This window comes from Aedes aegypti, chromosome 1 (genome assembly GCF_002204515.2).
Source record: "Aedes aegypti strain LVP_AGWG chromosome 1, AaegL5.0 Primary Assembly, whole genome shotgun sequence".
Taxonomy (NCBI): domain Eukaryota; kingdom Metazoa; phylum Arthropoda; class Insecta; order Diptera; family Culicidae; genus Aedes; species Aedes aegypti.
Window position 1 is genome coordinate 189,431,942 of NC_035107.1, and position 16,445 is coordinate 189,448,386.

A 16,445-nucleotide genomic window follows, 5' to 3' on the forward strand; every position below is an offset into this window, starting at 1 on the left:
GATAGTAATGAGACCAGTACAACGGGAAAGAACAGCCTATGTTTGAAAGAAGGAAAAATTTCTGATGAAATTATTAGGAACACATGAAACCCTATCACACCGTTGTTTACCCAGAGGCGAATCAACCATCAGTTTAGAGTCTTGGCGCCAGGGTCGCATTTATAAGAAGGCCGAGGGGGCCATGTCCCCCGGGCCCTAACATTTCAGGGGCCTCCACAAATCTCGACAAACATAATTATAGTTAAACTTTTGCGAATAATTAGAATCATTACAATAGTACATACTTTTTGGAATCGCATCATATGATTTGAAAGATTTTTTGAATATGTCTGGAAAAATCGGCAAAGTTTATGCAAATAAACTCGAATAAAATAACTAAAACATAATATTAGAACATTCAGAATGGGATTTTGTTGCCAACAAATTGAAAGCATTCTCGATGAAGTTAAGGACTAGGTTCGAATGCAATTTATATGTCTGAAGGTCAAGTAATAGGACTTAATAATTTAAATATTTATCTTGAAAATTACTATATCGATCACACTGCAGGGCTGGTAGTGTATTAATATACCTAAAATATATGAACTTTAGGTCCTCTAGCATAATAAACGAGACCAGACAAGAACCAACAAGAGACCGAAAATGGACCAAATAAGAAAAAGAAAAACGTAACCTAATCGAAACGAGAAGATAAGAGTTTAATTATTGATAATAGGATGAGGCCATACTTTTTTTTGTAATTTCTCGTGACAATACGGTTGTATATAACTGTATGTGTTTTTTCATGATTTTCTCTTGGAATTTCGTTAAAATTTAGGTATTTTCCTAAAGATTCAGAGATTATTCCGACGATTGCTCCAGGAGTGTATTAAGTGATCATATCCCATTGAGTTCCTCCAAGAATTTTGGTTCGGATATCTGAAGAATATAACTTGGTTTTTTCATAGAACCATAGAAATTACATAAGATATTCCGTATGGATTTTTTTCACAAGACAATGGCCCCCAAGCCCCCACATTTGTAAATCCGGTACTGCTTGGCGCTATGTGGAAGTTCACAACTTCGTCCTTAATTAACGAGTCGATCTTATCATTCTCTTGGAGCTCTTATATACCGACAAACATAACGTCCCGTCACATCATAAAAATCTACTATTAGTTGTTGGGCAATACTTTGAAAAATCTTAGGTATCAGCGATGTAGCAATTTGATTTTTTTGTTCGTAATTAGGCCAAACGGCCCATTCGGCCAGATGGCATTCGGCCAAATGGCGTTCGGCCTCAGGGCATTTGGCCAATCGGCATTCGGCCAAATGGCCGGACACTGGTTCGAATGATAGCACCAACATCTGCTCTATTTGAAAGGATCTATCACCAACCATCTACCGGTAAAATTTTTAGTAAATATCCCAAGGGAAAATAATTAGCTTAGTTTACTATGAGGCTTACTTATCTGACGCAAAAAAAAACGTCAAATATCTGATTTTCAATCTTTCTGGATTTCGTTTATTCTTTTTACTTCTCAACAAAAATAGCTCTTACTAAACACTATTCCATATATGTGATCATGTGTATGTGAAAAATAAGCATAAATTCCTCTTATACAAAGTGGAGCGTTTTGCCCGTTTGGGGCGTTCCCTTAAGGCGTTACGGGAGCCTCGAGGAAGGTGGTCATTTACATGATGTTAACAAAAGCGTTCGTTCAATTGAGGTGTTGCATGATTCTTCAAATTGTAAATGGAAATAATTATTATAAAGTTGTATGACCATTCAGAATTGACCTGGTCAGATTCCGGGCGATTCCATGGAAGTATTCATTTTCATATTCTTCCAAAACCATTCGAACGACACTTTATGATTTGTCAAATAATGAGTGGAAATGATCATTACAAAGCCCCACATGCATATGTATATTATTTTATATATATTTATATACGCTCCGTACATTGATTAATATTATTACAGAGTTTTAGATAATAAGGCAGATAAAAATCCTCGATGCCAAAGAGAATCTTGATGGAGGTAGTAGTTCTTAAGGCCCGAGTAAAATTGAAGCAAATGTCAAAACTGAAAAATAGTTTTCTCCAAAATAATCAACAAATTGAAAAAAAAAAAACTGAAAACACACAGCTGTTTAATTAGCGAAATAGAACAGCTTAGTGTTTGAATTTTTTTTTTTCGATTTGTTAATTATTTTGGAGAAAACTGCTATTCCAGTTTTGACGTTTGCTCCAATTGTATTTAGACTTTAATCATACTGATTTACTACACACGATGTGTAAGGTACAAACATGAATGTACCTCTCGAGATGATTAAAACATATCATTCAGAATGGTCAACAAAGGATCCCTTGGTTGAGCAACAGGTCTGCCCATTGAAGGACACCCAGTTATTGCTCCATTACATAGGTCAAAGTCCCTCCCCTATAAGAACTACCATTGTCCACGAAAGTGAAAGGCACCCGCTCATCCAAAGTGCATCGTACTTGATCGTTCAACTGGCTAATCAAGTCACTGCAAGTCAAGCGAACATACACTACCGTGCAAAAGTTTGAGGTCATCCTTTGGAAAACATACAAACGAGTTTTGTCCATATCTCTGTGAATATACGTCTAGTTGAGACTCTCTATGGCATATACGGAAAACAATGTGTTCGCAGGTATTTTAATAAAAGTTTTTTTTTTTAGTTTGGTTCACTTTTTTTTTCTTGAAGTTGTCACATATTTAAAAAAATACTGTGGAAAAATTTGACTAACTTTCACAGCATTGAGCCAAATGAATCAAAATCGTAATCTCATAATCTATGTAGATTGCTTGCAAATCTTTGGCGAAAAAACTGAAAACTTTTCAAAATCAGTCATCGTTCCATCACTTTAAAATTTTGGTCGATCAAAAGATTCACTTTGGATTTTTCAGTACAATTTTTAAAAAATGTCACAATTTCAAGCTACTAACTATTTAAAAATTCAAAAATCGTTTTAATGAAACAGATACATATAGAGTAAGATCAACTCATTGCCTTCCGAAAGAGATAATAGAGACTTTCAATTAGACTTGTTTTCACAGAGATATGGAAGGAAATTCTTTTTTGTGTGTTTTAGGTGTTGGTCCCAAACTTTTGCACGGGAGTGTACAAGTTCCTGGACCTGCATCAACATTTCGTTCTCGAACTTGACCTTGCAGCTGGCGTGGTTTTGCCCACTCTTCGCTCGTTGGGTAGAACAAACAAACATTAAATTTTCCGCTGAATGCAGTTGGAATCCGGTTCACGGAAGCTGATTCATTTCCAAAAGGAACCGACCGACGTTTGTCGTAAGCGCAACGTCACACGAGACCCGGGGGGTTTTCGCTTGCGCGGGCGTATAAATCACTGAATCGCTACTTGGTGACTTGGTGCAATTCAACCAGCAATTGTGGCTTCGCTGCTTCTATTTTAGTGAGATCGATTATGGGGTGTAATTAAACATTGAAGTTCTCAAACGAGAAATTGTTTATTGCACAAATTTGGAATGGTTGCAAAAATATATCTTTTGCTTGATGTTGCTAAAAAGTTTATGGTACATGAAACTCAATTGAACTTGTCGGTTGATGTAATCAGACGGGAGAAACTACGTACAAAATTCGTACGAAATAATCATTGAAGCAGAAATTCAATTCCATTCGAAGTAATGGACCATGTTTTGTTAATTTCTATTGCTTCCTGCAGATTGTTTCAACCCAGCAACAGCCTCAATGCTTAACCTTGCTAAACCTTAAAAGTGTTGGACCATTCTGTTAAGCTCTTAAAACAAATCAATCCGATCGCTTCCTTTTACTATCCGAATCGCAAGGCAACGATAAAATTCCCAAAATCGGTAGTAAAATGAGTATCGTCGTGATGTCAGCCGAAGGACGCAATTATTTGTTGACAAACGAACCAGCAGCATCGGCGACAAACTGTGGGAGCAGCATGGCACTTGAAACTCCCTGACCTTCGATTGCGGTTGTTTGGAGGCCTCTGAAGGCGGATTCAATTTGGAAACAGGTGCTAATGTTTAACATATGCTCATCTTGGCTGGGGCTTCGCTGGTAAGATTGTCCGGTTGGAAGAACGATGAATCGAAAACATCACAATTATTCGAAAATAAACATCGAACGCTGCCGGTAAATATTGGTTGACTGTTGGGAATTCGGAGGAGTGGGCACATATCTCAGATGGAGAACTGTTTGCAGCAGAGAAGTCTAAGATAGCATATGTCTTCAAAGGTAATTCTGGTTCTTTGTTTAATACTGCACAGGCAGTAAAAACATTTGTTTAATACTGCACAGTAAAAACAAATCTTCTTCTCAAGATTACACTCTTGCTGTTAGCTCTGTTAACTTCATTTAGTTAGAAAAACAAACGAAATATTAACTATTGAATTATTATAACTTTTTTTGCGATCATCGAGGAGAAAAAACATTCAAGAAGTATGTGAACCATTGTCAGCGTTGCGATTAATGGTATTGGTGTAGCCACCGCTTTGTGTTTCTGTTGATTGTCAGAATAATAGAGATAAACTTTTGCAGAGTATTAGCCCATGGGTCCATCTACCTTTAGTGGAGTTATCCTATTCCTTCGGCCAACCCCTAAGCGTTTTCTCTTTACACGCATTGCGGACTCTTCTGTTGCCTTTTTTGTTTGAAGCATAATACATCTTCCACGATGACATCATGCTCGAAAACGCCGTCATAGCCGTAGATACCATTTTACAGGTATATTCAACGGGGCTAGCAAAGCTTGTTATCGACCATTACCTCAAGATGCCTAAGGGATCGCTTGGACTCTATGGTACAATCACCTAGTGGGATAAGAGCCCTTTGCTCGGACATGAACCTTGAGGTCATTTTTTTTATTCTACATCATTTCACTTGAAACAACTTAGCCAGGAGCCTATCTTAGCCCAGTGGTTAGAGTCCACGGCTACAAAGCAAAGCCATGCTGAAGGTGTCTGGGTTCAAATCCCGGTCGGTCCAGGATCTTTTCGTAATGGATATTTCCTTGACTTCCCTGGGCATAGATTATCATCGTAGGTGCTCCGGGGTAATATGCACTGCCGGGGCAAAACGCACTTTGTCAATTTCTCTGAAATAAACGAGTTTTGAGAGAAAAACCCTATGCGGATTGATGAAACTTTGCAAATTGTTGACACCCTGGGAATTTGATACATTTTAAAAAACTTAACAGGAAGATAGAACATTGAAATCGAAAAGTACGATTCTGATGTAACTTTCCAGATCATTTCACTTGTTGTTTTGAAAGCGATGGGTTGAGATTTTTACAACCTTTAACCATAAAAGAGATGATTAGAGACCGGGCTAGTTGTCGATGAGATGATTTTGCGAAATAAGACAACGATATCTATTTTTCATAACAATTTCTGTTAAGCACCCGGTTGGGGCAACATGCACTCCATTGGACGGTGCATCATGCCCCTTTGGGTAGGTGCGTCTTGTCTCAATGTTGTAGTGCGTTCTGCCCCAAAAAGTGATGCACCGTGCCCCGCATCAATCTGAATTCAGGCAAAAGAAGTGTTTGAGAAAAGTTAAATTTTCCAACAATCTAGTGTAATTATGATGAAAATTCGCTCAACACCATGTAGGGTGAACCCGAACCAACTAGATTCGTGTATTAAAACACTACATACATGTTGTTTAGTAACCATTTCGGCACATCTTCCTTATGAAGTGCATATTACCCCAGGAACCCCTATATGCCACATGAGATACGAATGCGAAAATGGCAACTTTGGCAAAGAAAGCGCTCAGTTGATAACTGTGGGAGTGCTCATGAGAACACTAAGCTGAGAAGCAGGCTCTGTCCCAGTGCGGACGTAATTCCAAGAAGAAGAAGAACCTCGCCAAAAATATTTCGACAATTCAGACAGTTCATGGCCGCCTCTTTCCATCTTCGACTGCGATCCACGTTCTCCAGGTCCTGATGCACCTGGTCAATCCACCCAGCTCGTAGAGCCCCGCGCTTTCTTGTTCCGACCGGATTTGAAGCGATCACCATTTTAACAGGGCTTTTTTCCGGCATTCTTGCAGCATGCTTGGCCCAGCGTATCTTTGCAGCTTTGACCACCTTCTGGATACTGGGTTTGCCGTAGAGTTGATCGAGGTCGTCCTAAGTACCCGGTGTTTGAAAACACCAAGCTTGCAGGTCTTCCTCGAGCACAGTCCACGTTTCATACCCGTAGAGGACTACCAGTCTTATGAGCGTCTAGCCGCAAACCCAGCTTTACCTTAAGCCCATCGTCTCCAGAACTGGTCTACCATAGTCCGGCATATATTTCAGTCACTATGACTAGCTTGATTCGGGTTCAAGCGTTGTCTTCTGGGTCTTGTTTGTTTGGACTGGTATGCGAGTATATTTGAATGTGATGAGAAAAGTACTCGGATAACGAGTCCCACCTGCAAGTATATTTGATTTGTATATAAAAAACAATCGCATTAACAATATTTCAGTACTTGATCATTTTTTTATACTCTTATGATAATGTGTTGAGTAGTGCCACTAGAATTTTCTGCTGCCTGCTGCAGCGTTGCGGAAACTTTTGCAATAATGTTCAGTTGCGTTTTTATCGACATGATGATTTTCCAAATGGGACTGTATTGCGAGTATGGGCAGTAGAGCTAAGGAGAACGAAATGGTTCGGCGTCAGAACTTCCTGCTGTGCCATCTCCGAGGAAATATACGTTAACGGTCTCGAATTCACGACACTCTCCAAAGTTTCTTCGTTCGGTATACGCCACAAGTTCCGTTTTCACCGAATGCACTACGCATTCTAAGGCCCCATCCATGTGGGGCGCTCCTGGAGGAGAGTACTAGCGTTAGTGAACGTTTCCGCAAGCTGAAGATCGATTTTATTCATCTCGAGCTTCAAATCCTTGCTTGATCCCACGAAGTTCGTGCCTCTATCACTCCGTATCTCTACAGGCGCTCCCCTGCGTTCGATGAAACGCCTGATCGCCATCTTACAAGACTCAGCGGAGAGTGTGTGGACGATCTCTAGATGTACTCTACGAGTAGCCATGCACGTAAACCACCGACACAAAGTTTGAAAGTGCCATGGTGTACTCTCACTGCGATCGGTTCAGAGTAATCAACGTCTACATACGAAAATGGTAGTACGTTGGCTTGAAGTCTGGTCGCTGGCAGCGGTGCCATTCGGGGTACAACTGGAACAGGCATCTTTATCTTTCACATTGTATAATTTTTAGCTACCTTGCGTACAAGCGACCCGAGCCGAGAGATGTGAAAGCGTTGTCATATCTCATTAACGATAGTCTCACCGTTTGCGTGAAGGTACCTTCTGTGATACCATTCGATAATCAGTCGCGTCCCTGGATGCTCCTTTGGCAGAACAGTAGGAAATTTGGTGTCGTATGCGGTGCTGCTGTAGCGATCCTACTGTCCGAGCGAATGATCCCATTCTGTTTTTCTCTAGTCGCAGTTGCTCACTCAACTACTTACCCATGTCATGCGAGTGAGTCTCCAATTCGATTGCATAGTTCTCACTTTAAATCCAACGGAAGATTATGGCCTCAGCCTTGCTCAGCTCTTCTTATGAAAGTGCTCCGGTCAAACAAGATCGTTTGGTCACCTTTCGTTGCAAGTTCAGCGACTATCGATGAACAAATCAACACCATCAACAAATCCTACAAAACGCGTCCAGTTTAAAAAAAACGCTCCCATTTCACTAGTCGTGGAATTACCGCTTTGTGGTGCACCATGAACGTCCTTAGTTCTTCTTTGGTCTTTTCGTGGGACAAGTGTATGCTTGCTTGCAGATAAAAATCTTCCTCTCCCTGAAACCTCCGGCTTTTCGGAGTTAGACGGGGGCCTTTCCCCCACTTGGTTGTCTCATCCCCCATGTTTTTCTTTGTAGATGTCCAGCTCCATTGTTCAGGTTTTGATCTCCCCCACTCTGCAAGCAACATACTGCTTATAGTTGACATGGTCTGAGTTGATTCAGGCAAATACCTCGATTCGCTCCAGAAACAAAAAACCGTTCGTATATCCCAAGTAAAAATGGTGCAAAAGTCGAAACTGAAAAATCAGTTTTCTCTTTTTAAATAGACAAATCGAAGAAAATAAAAATCACAGCTCCTTTATTTGACAAATAAAAAGGCTGTGTGTATTTATTTTCACCAATTTGTTATGTTAAGAGGAGAAAACTGCTTTTTCAGTTCTGACTTTTGTGCCATTTTTTCTTGTTTTTGAGAAAAACGGACACCGATAGCAGAGATCAGTTGATCCCAATCCGTCTTAGTTCGCCACAAATCTTGTATTAATATTTTGTCGTGGATGAGGAAAAACGATAATAGTTCTGCTAGTTAGAAACGACGCATGACTACCAAGTATGGGAAACACTCACTCAGTTTTTGCGTTTCTCTCACTTACTTCCACGTACAGTCGGGAGCGAGAAGTTATTTCTTTAGCCAAGCCGAACGTTTCAATTTCCAGTGCCCATTCTGCTTCTTCGGCGAGCACTAAGCGAAACAAAAAACGGCAACTGATCGAGCCGCTACCGATACTGAAAGCCGAAAGCAGCCGAATGCTATACCGAATGATTGTATACATTCTGATTCCGTTCGAGTGGTATTCGGGTTTGAGTGCTGATGAGCGTTCACTAACTGGCAGTCCACACCACGGAATGATTCAGTGAGTGGGAATCCGCTCAATCAGTTCAATGCATTTGGCAAATGGATGCTAAATTGCGTTCACTCGTGCCTCGCAGATACAAGTGTATTAGTATTCACTTCTCTTCGTGTTTCTTCCGATTCTCGCTTTTACACAATCGGTTTTGACGCTTTCATGCTACACTCCACCCAGTACGGTTCAGCTATCATTGAATGTTCGGTAGCAGCAGATTTTTTGCTACTTTTTATGGGTGGCATTCGGGTGAGTGAGTGAATTTTACCATGCTTAACCATAACTACTCGAAGCGCTAGTCGTTTGGTCGGTAGCTCAATATAATGAAGTTGATATAGTGGAGAATGTGAAACTATCTTCGTCTGGCTTCTAATACATTCCAAGCAAACGTTCAGCAGAACTCGTCTTGTCTAGCTGAAGATACTTTTCAGCTGCTGGGTCATTCTCCCCGACCCGTGTCAGGACTTCTTGGGAGTTTGAAAGCCAATTCCGTAAACGAAATCCACCGAATGAGTGGACATGTTTGAGGTTATGACTTTCAGTCTTAAATAAAACTCAAAAACGGATTTTTGCTTACATCCGACGTTTCGGACATATGTATTGTGCCATGTGTCCGAAACGTCGGATGTAAGCAAAAATCCGTTTTTGAGTTTTATTTAAGACTGAAAGCCATAACCTCAAACATCAACATAACAGTCGTACCTCCAAGATGAGTGGACATGCTTAACTTCCTTTGCCAGTTTCATAGCTTCCTCCACGTTATAATAATAATCCATTTATTTATCTTTTGATAATATACATTAAATACATACAAATTCACTTAATTATCTATACTTATTCTTTATCCACATTGCACAATTTCTTTTAAATTCGGAGACAGATCTTCTAACTTCAATTGGTAATTCATTAATAATTCTAATTCCATTATAATAAATCGATTTTTGAGTACTTGTCGTAGTAAACGGCACAACACGTAAATTATCTCTTCGTCTAGTTCTATGGTTATGTATATTTCGTCCTCGTATGATAATATTCGTCAATTATTCTGGCAAGAGTTCATTTGTCAATTTAAAAATAATAGTTAGCACATTGAAAATTATACGCTCTTTCACAGAAAGCCATTGAAGCGCCTCTAACATGTTCTCGACACTGTCCAAATAATCGTCCATATAATGTTTCCTGATAATGGCGTCAGCTGCGGTAGAAAGCTTGAACTAATGCTTCTCCACGTTCCAATGCTTAACAATCTGTGCTGAACAAGGCGAAGAAGGTTGCGTACACTTCGGGTTCCTGAGTTGTATTCCCACGCCAGAGCAGCCGTTGCGCATGGCAGTCTTCCTTTCGAATTTCTATCTGGGGGAACATCTATTTTTAAATCAGCGCACAAACCAATTCGCTTTTTCAGAATTCCAAAAAGAACGTCCAGAAATGTCCAGGGAAGATCCAGTCCTTTCAACAACATACTGTTGAGAGAGACGCCATCTACTTTCGCCGCTGTATCACAGAAAAATCTTTGACGGTTTCTTCGGGTTTATGACAACACCTAAAGGCAGATAGCGTGTACGTCTTGGATCCGAATCGTTGAGCTCCTTCTGCGTCGCTTTGTGCATGTACCCTTTAATCTCATATTCGGACATTTGTCTCTTCGTACTCTCTCCAATAACCATCTCATTCTGCATCCGCCTCTCCAGACATTGCTACCAAAGAACGACCATTTGATTGTTGTCCGGGAATTCTAAACAGCCGTACTTCCATAGAAGTACCGTTTCGAATCGCTGTCCGATGCGCTTAGTGGTTTCCGCACTATCCGCCTAGCTCGTTGGATTTCCGATGATTCTGAACATGTGACTTCCATAATTCCCAGGTCTTCAACAGTGAAATACTGCTCAACAAGGTCGTGAAGAGTCCTCTCTTGGCTAGAACCGTAAATTGTCCAGTCCAATCACGGTTTTGCTGCAATCGGCTCTCCTGGCTGCCCATTTATCAACTAGAGAGTCCAACTTCTTTACTGTACGCACGTCTAATAGGGTATATCGTTTTGTATCCATGCGCCCTGAGATCTCCATCCAGATCGTTGTGTATTAGCTTCTGTGTTTTTCACGTTCGAGGTGCACTGGAGACACAATGGTTGGCTTTCTCCGGGCACGACCAATTGTTTCCGTGTAACGTTACAGGAGGGATTCGAAAAGCTTTGTTTTACCAGTAAAATTGAGATATGTGGCGGGCTTGGAACTACTCAGCTTTAGTTCCACCTTTATGTTGTTTCCGGACAGCATTCTGTCGTATTTTCCTTGCTTGCTATGCTCTTTTGTTCGCGATTTTATCCTGCCTTGAGTGCTGTAACGGATTATGCCGCCGCTGACATCCATCGATATCGCAATATTTACGGATCTTACAAGGTTATCTTCCATGTGCTCCAAGACAAAGACCACACACTTTTTTTTCGAAACTCCAAGCAATCCCTTACCCGATGTTCCGGATTCTTGCAGATAAGACATGACGGGTTTGATAAGCACACTGTTCTCCGTTCCTCTTCTACTACTTTCGCCGCCCGACTATTCTGATGCGTCTGCTCCGATGAATTTTTTTATCTTTTACAATTTTCTCCTTATAGGCGACCTCCGCTGATGCGATTGCTGTTGCCACGGATCATACTGTAGTGTAACGTCAGTTGTTGCCCACACCAACATCTGCAATATCTGCGTGTATTGGGAAAACGAGCAAATATCTGCTTCTTCGCAGCGTTGCTTGTATAAAGCCTAGTCAAGCTTCTCTACCAACTCGAATAATAGCATCGCGTTGTTGAGATGCGCTTCATGTCTTCAGGCCTTCAAATGATCGCTGAGGTGCATGGGTCAGCAGCTCTGGCCCCCCTTTGAGGGAACGCTTTTGTCACGTTAGATTTTCGGCATCCGAAAATCCGAACGCTTTCTATGTTACCTGTTGAACCACTTAACGTTGGCTCGTTTCCTGATTGCCCTAACGAAATACCTGTCATTGCGTCTTCAAAAAATCCCTGTCAAGGCGGTTGTAGATTACTACCCTACCTAGCTGAAGTGGCTCCGGTCGCTTCACGCCCACACATTCATAATGCACCCAGGAGCCACATTGACAGCAGCTAATCATCCAGTCGTTGTCCGCCTCTTTGCTGGCCTTGAAGTGATTTTTGGCACTTCGCGTACTTTTTGTACTTCTCGGCATCGTAGATATTGATCCGTTGCGATCTGAATACGATCTTACAGTAGTTTTTTTTGTGGTTTTTCAATTAAAAGTAATTTGGATTGTAATCATCTCTTTTTCTGTCTAAACATGTTTACTGAGCTTTCACACTCCAATACATGTCGAAAAAACTACATGTTATCAGGTTAAAGCTTGATTCATTTGAAACACAATTTTTAAACCTGTTGTGAAAAAAACAATTTTTTTCTTCTTCCAAACATGTTCATTAGAGTTTTTATGACGGGGTTGGTGGTCTAATGGCTACCGCTTCTGCTTCATAAGCAGAAGGTCATGAGTTCAATCCCAGGTCCGTACCTTTCGTCGTACTTTGTAGTTGTATCTTTCACTTGCTTCTATCTACCACTCTTAATTTATCACAGTTGATGTACAGTATGGCCCATAAAAAAAATGTGAAAATTGTTTGGACGTTAATATAGCATTCATAGGCGTTATTTTCATTGTTTTTGCTAGTGAATGTAATTTCTGATTATTGTAGTATATTCTAACATAACTTTGCTATCCAGGACAATTTTTGTCATATTTTTCTTACTGTCCTAAAGAATGTAATAAAGCAAAGAAGTTCAGAGGTTTTGTCCGCCCAAAGTTAGAAACAGCGTTCGATTGTCGTATACTCTGGTGATAAACTTTACACCTTTAAAAATCACACTTAACTGTTGTAAATTATAGTTTGTTTGAAATCAGAGGATGGAGGAGTTCTTAGAGAACGTGTTTTTCATGATCACAATAAAATATTTTGCCAGGGTCATAGTTTTGAGGGCATTTGCGTCTTTTAGGTTTTATACGCCTTTATTTTTTGTTAAAGTTGAATAAAAAATAAATACGGAGGCCTATAACAGATTTGTGAGGATGAAATTTATTCCTTCGGTTAGATACAACTTATATCAATACTAGCTCATAGGTTTTGTACAAAACGGAGCCGCTTATCACACTTATATGAAGGTACAATCAAAGCTCTCCAAAATGTGCCGTTTTTTTCAAAAATATGTTTAAGTCTCCAATTACCTAGGTATGAATTAATTCTATCATTTAATATGGACGTATACTAGAGACAAGGCCTGTGAAGAATCTTGAGCCATCGGTGATGTTTTACAAGCTTTTTATTACACAGATATTGAACTCGACGCCCGCTTGATAAAATTTGTAGGTATGCATCCAATTCCTCTCTGGTAAGGTTAAATTAATAGATAAAAGTCATGTCCAAGGCGAAAAACTGAGTCTAAATAGATTAAACAATACAAGTAATGAATAATATTTATGTTTAATTCACATTTTCTACGTAAAACCTACCATAAAACATGATATGACGATTTTCGTATTTTTTTTATGGGCCATACTGTATCTATCACAGTACACACTTTTGCTAGAACCCGAGACGGACAGAAATAAATCGTTTCCCTACGCTTCCATTCGTTCATCATTAGCCTTCCTTCACGTCTGATACATAGGCAGTCTGCTAACCAAACCAGCAAGCCTCTCTGCCATAAAAATTACTGGAGTAGCAACCACGGGCGGCCAATCAAGCTCAAGCTCAACATGTTCATTGGTATTTTGTAACTATCAACGAACTCCCTTATTTTATAGCTTGGAATGGTGTTGTATAGTTAAATTGATGCCAAAACGGGTACCAAAAAAGAACTAGGAAGTGCCTTTAGCTTAATAACTTATGATAGACTGCCTATTTGGAGAACTTTTGAGTGTGCATTAATTTTGAATAGTGTTAAGGTCAATTTCTGTAAGAATTTTGAAAATCGCTCCACTTAGCGGATTGAAATTTTGATTTTAATAATTTTTTTATCAAATATTTGCTCTTAAGATCAACATGTAAAATTAGGATTTTTTTTAGTTGTTGAGTGTAATCGAAAATGTATGTTTTATTATTTTCTTTAGATTTCCACCAGAAATTTGATGCTAAAAAAATCATCTTTTTCTTCCTGGCATTAACGTCCCCACTGGGACAGAGCCTGCTTCTCAGCTTAGTGTTCTTATGAGCATTTCCACAGTTATTAACTGAGAGCTTTCTTTGCCAAAGTTGCCATTTTCGCATTCGTATATCGTGTGGCAGGTACCATGCCCACACAGTTACGGATCACCCACAGTGACGGATCACTTTGGCGTTCAACTTCGGATAACTCGCTCAAAACATAAACGTTGACGTAAAACATATTTTGCCCGTATACTATTTGTCTTCTACCATATGTAATATTAAGCACAACACTCAACCGCTAAATAACGGTGTATTTGACAAATGTTTAGTTGGTACCATAAAGCTCATTATATGGTCGTTTTCTGTAAGAAGTGCCGTCAGCATTCATAAGCTCCCTAAGCTCCCACAGGCGGTAAAATTCAAATGTTATAGCATAAAACATGCTCGTTCGCTTCGATTTAGTATGAATTCGTCTTTGGAAAACATTTTGCTTGATTGTTGACTCTAAATACCGAATATTAGCACTTCTAACTAGTGATCCATGAAATCCAGGAAATTATTGTTTACCACGGTTATGGATCACTTCCAAAGAATGTAGATCTCTGCCATTTTAAACATTGGATTCGACATTTTCAGAAAATAGCACTAAGGGTAAAACTAATAAAACATTAAGGTTTGTCAATTTCGTTTTTTTAGCAGACAAAAATGGGTGGGAAACTTGGTTTGGAGCAAAAACAGTTCATGTCTCAGTTACTACAATGCAGTATCACAAAAAAAGTCATTGCATGTTTCCGGCTCTAAACACTGCTATTTTTTGCAGTATAATGTGACACATTGTTAACTTTCGCCAAATCATGAAATACAGATGCATTGAGTAGAAAATCTCTTGATTTTGCGCACTGATCCGTAATATGTCACAATTTGATCCATAATATGAAAATTGATCCATAATATGGTTTTCAGAAACCGATACAATTTTTAATTTTTATGCAATCCTATGTAAATATTACACCAAAAACAATTTACAAACCAAAGTTCTAATTTGAAAAGATTCAATTCGTGCTTTTAAATTACAATTTTACGTTATCCATGTCGTTTTATTGAATTTTATAGGTTGTACTCCATACTATTTGATCCATAGCTTCGGGGTCATGGTACGATTATACTCTATGCCCAGGGAAGTCAAGGAAATTTCCATTACGAGAAGATCCTAGACCGACCGGGATTCGAACTCAGACACCTTCAGCATGGCTTTGCTTTGTAGCCGTGGACTCTAACCACTCGTCTAAGGAAGGCCCCGAAGAAAAACATATTTCTTTGATTTCAATTCTGAGGTTCAGCCAAACAGGTTCTAGGTATTCGGGGTTTTTCGTAGGTTTTAAATGAAAAAAATTTTGAGTAAAGCAAAAATTGATATTCGTGATCACACGTGTTCACTGCACTTCTACACGTAAATTTAAAACGAAAATATGTTAAAATGTCTAATGGAACAACATTGCGGAAGTATGTTTTTAAGTCAGATGTTCATATTAAGACATTAAACTGATCTAGATCAGTTATAAGTTATCTAGAACAAAATCAAAGGGATCAAAATATAGTGCAATTTATTTCAAAATACTTTGTCGGAGACAGCAAACCTCTAGCATGCATTGCCAAAGCACTGTCGAAATAAGCGACCTACCCTAATTTGTCTCGTTGGGGATGCTCGAAATATATTTTTTAATGTTATTTCATATTACTCATGACTATTCAAATCTGAGAAATCTAAAATAGTAAGATTTTACATGATTCTCATGCAGTTTCAGTTAACAACAAAAAAATGGTTTAATTGCGTTTGTATTTGTATTGAGAAATGAACCTACACTAGCAAAGTTTATAGCGAAAAGTTTATGATAATAGGGTAATTTACGGCTATTATTGGCAATCGAATTTCAAATGGCAAATACACAGTGTTTTTCTATTAGAACACACCAATGAAAATTTCTTCACAAAGTCTAACTGTAAGTTGTTGGGTGAGCCGATAAAAATGTTCATTAAATATATATTTAGTATTGTTTCAGCGCAAAAGTATGCAACAACATTTTGACTCAAATGACGAACACTGTATTATTTATATCTTATATTCCGAACTCCTTGATTCAATCTCCGAACAGCACGAATAAATCGTATTCAAATGAATAATTTCGCAAATAAATTTATCTGAGCTAGTTATAATGACCTCGAACTAGAGAATGATCACTTTTCCCGAGGTAAAACATAGATTTGAAGAATATGAAATTGCATTTCAATTGACTGCCATTTCCTTGAAATTTGATGACATATTTCAGCGAAACATTTCAACCAAGTTACCATACATAAACCGAGTGTTCGGAATATGAGTCTGTTCGGCATTTGAGACAAAATGGTAATTTGTGAGCTGATGTCCAAAAAAATAACAAAAGAAACGCGGCATCGGCTTAGGTTGCCGAGAATACGTAACTTCTCTTAGTTTATTAATTCCAATATGGCAACAACAATATGGTTTGCATCAGATCCTCAACTGAATTAACTGAATAATCGAAACATGTTATGGGTTATAAATGATCCTCTAGCATATATGATCAAAA

The 16,445-nt window shown here is 39.0% G+C and overlaps 1 protein-coding gene across 1 annotated transcript in view; it reads left to right on the plus strand.

The window, feature by feature from the left end:
• Window positions 1-16,445, plus strand: part of LOC5578682 (acyl-CoA Delta(11) desaturase) — a 43,686-nt gene that overhangs the window by 5,839 nt on the left and 21,402 nt on the right. The window lies entirely within an intron of this gene.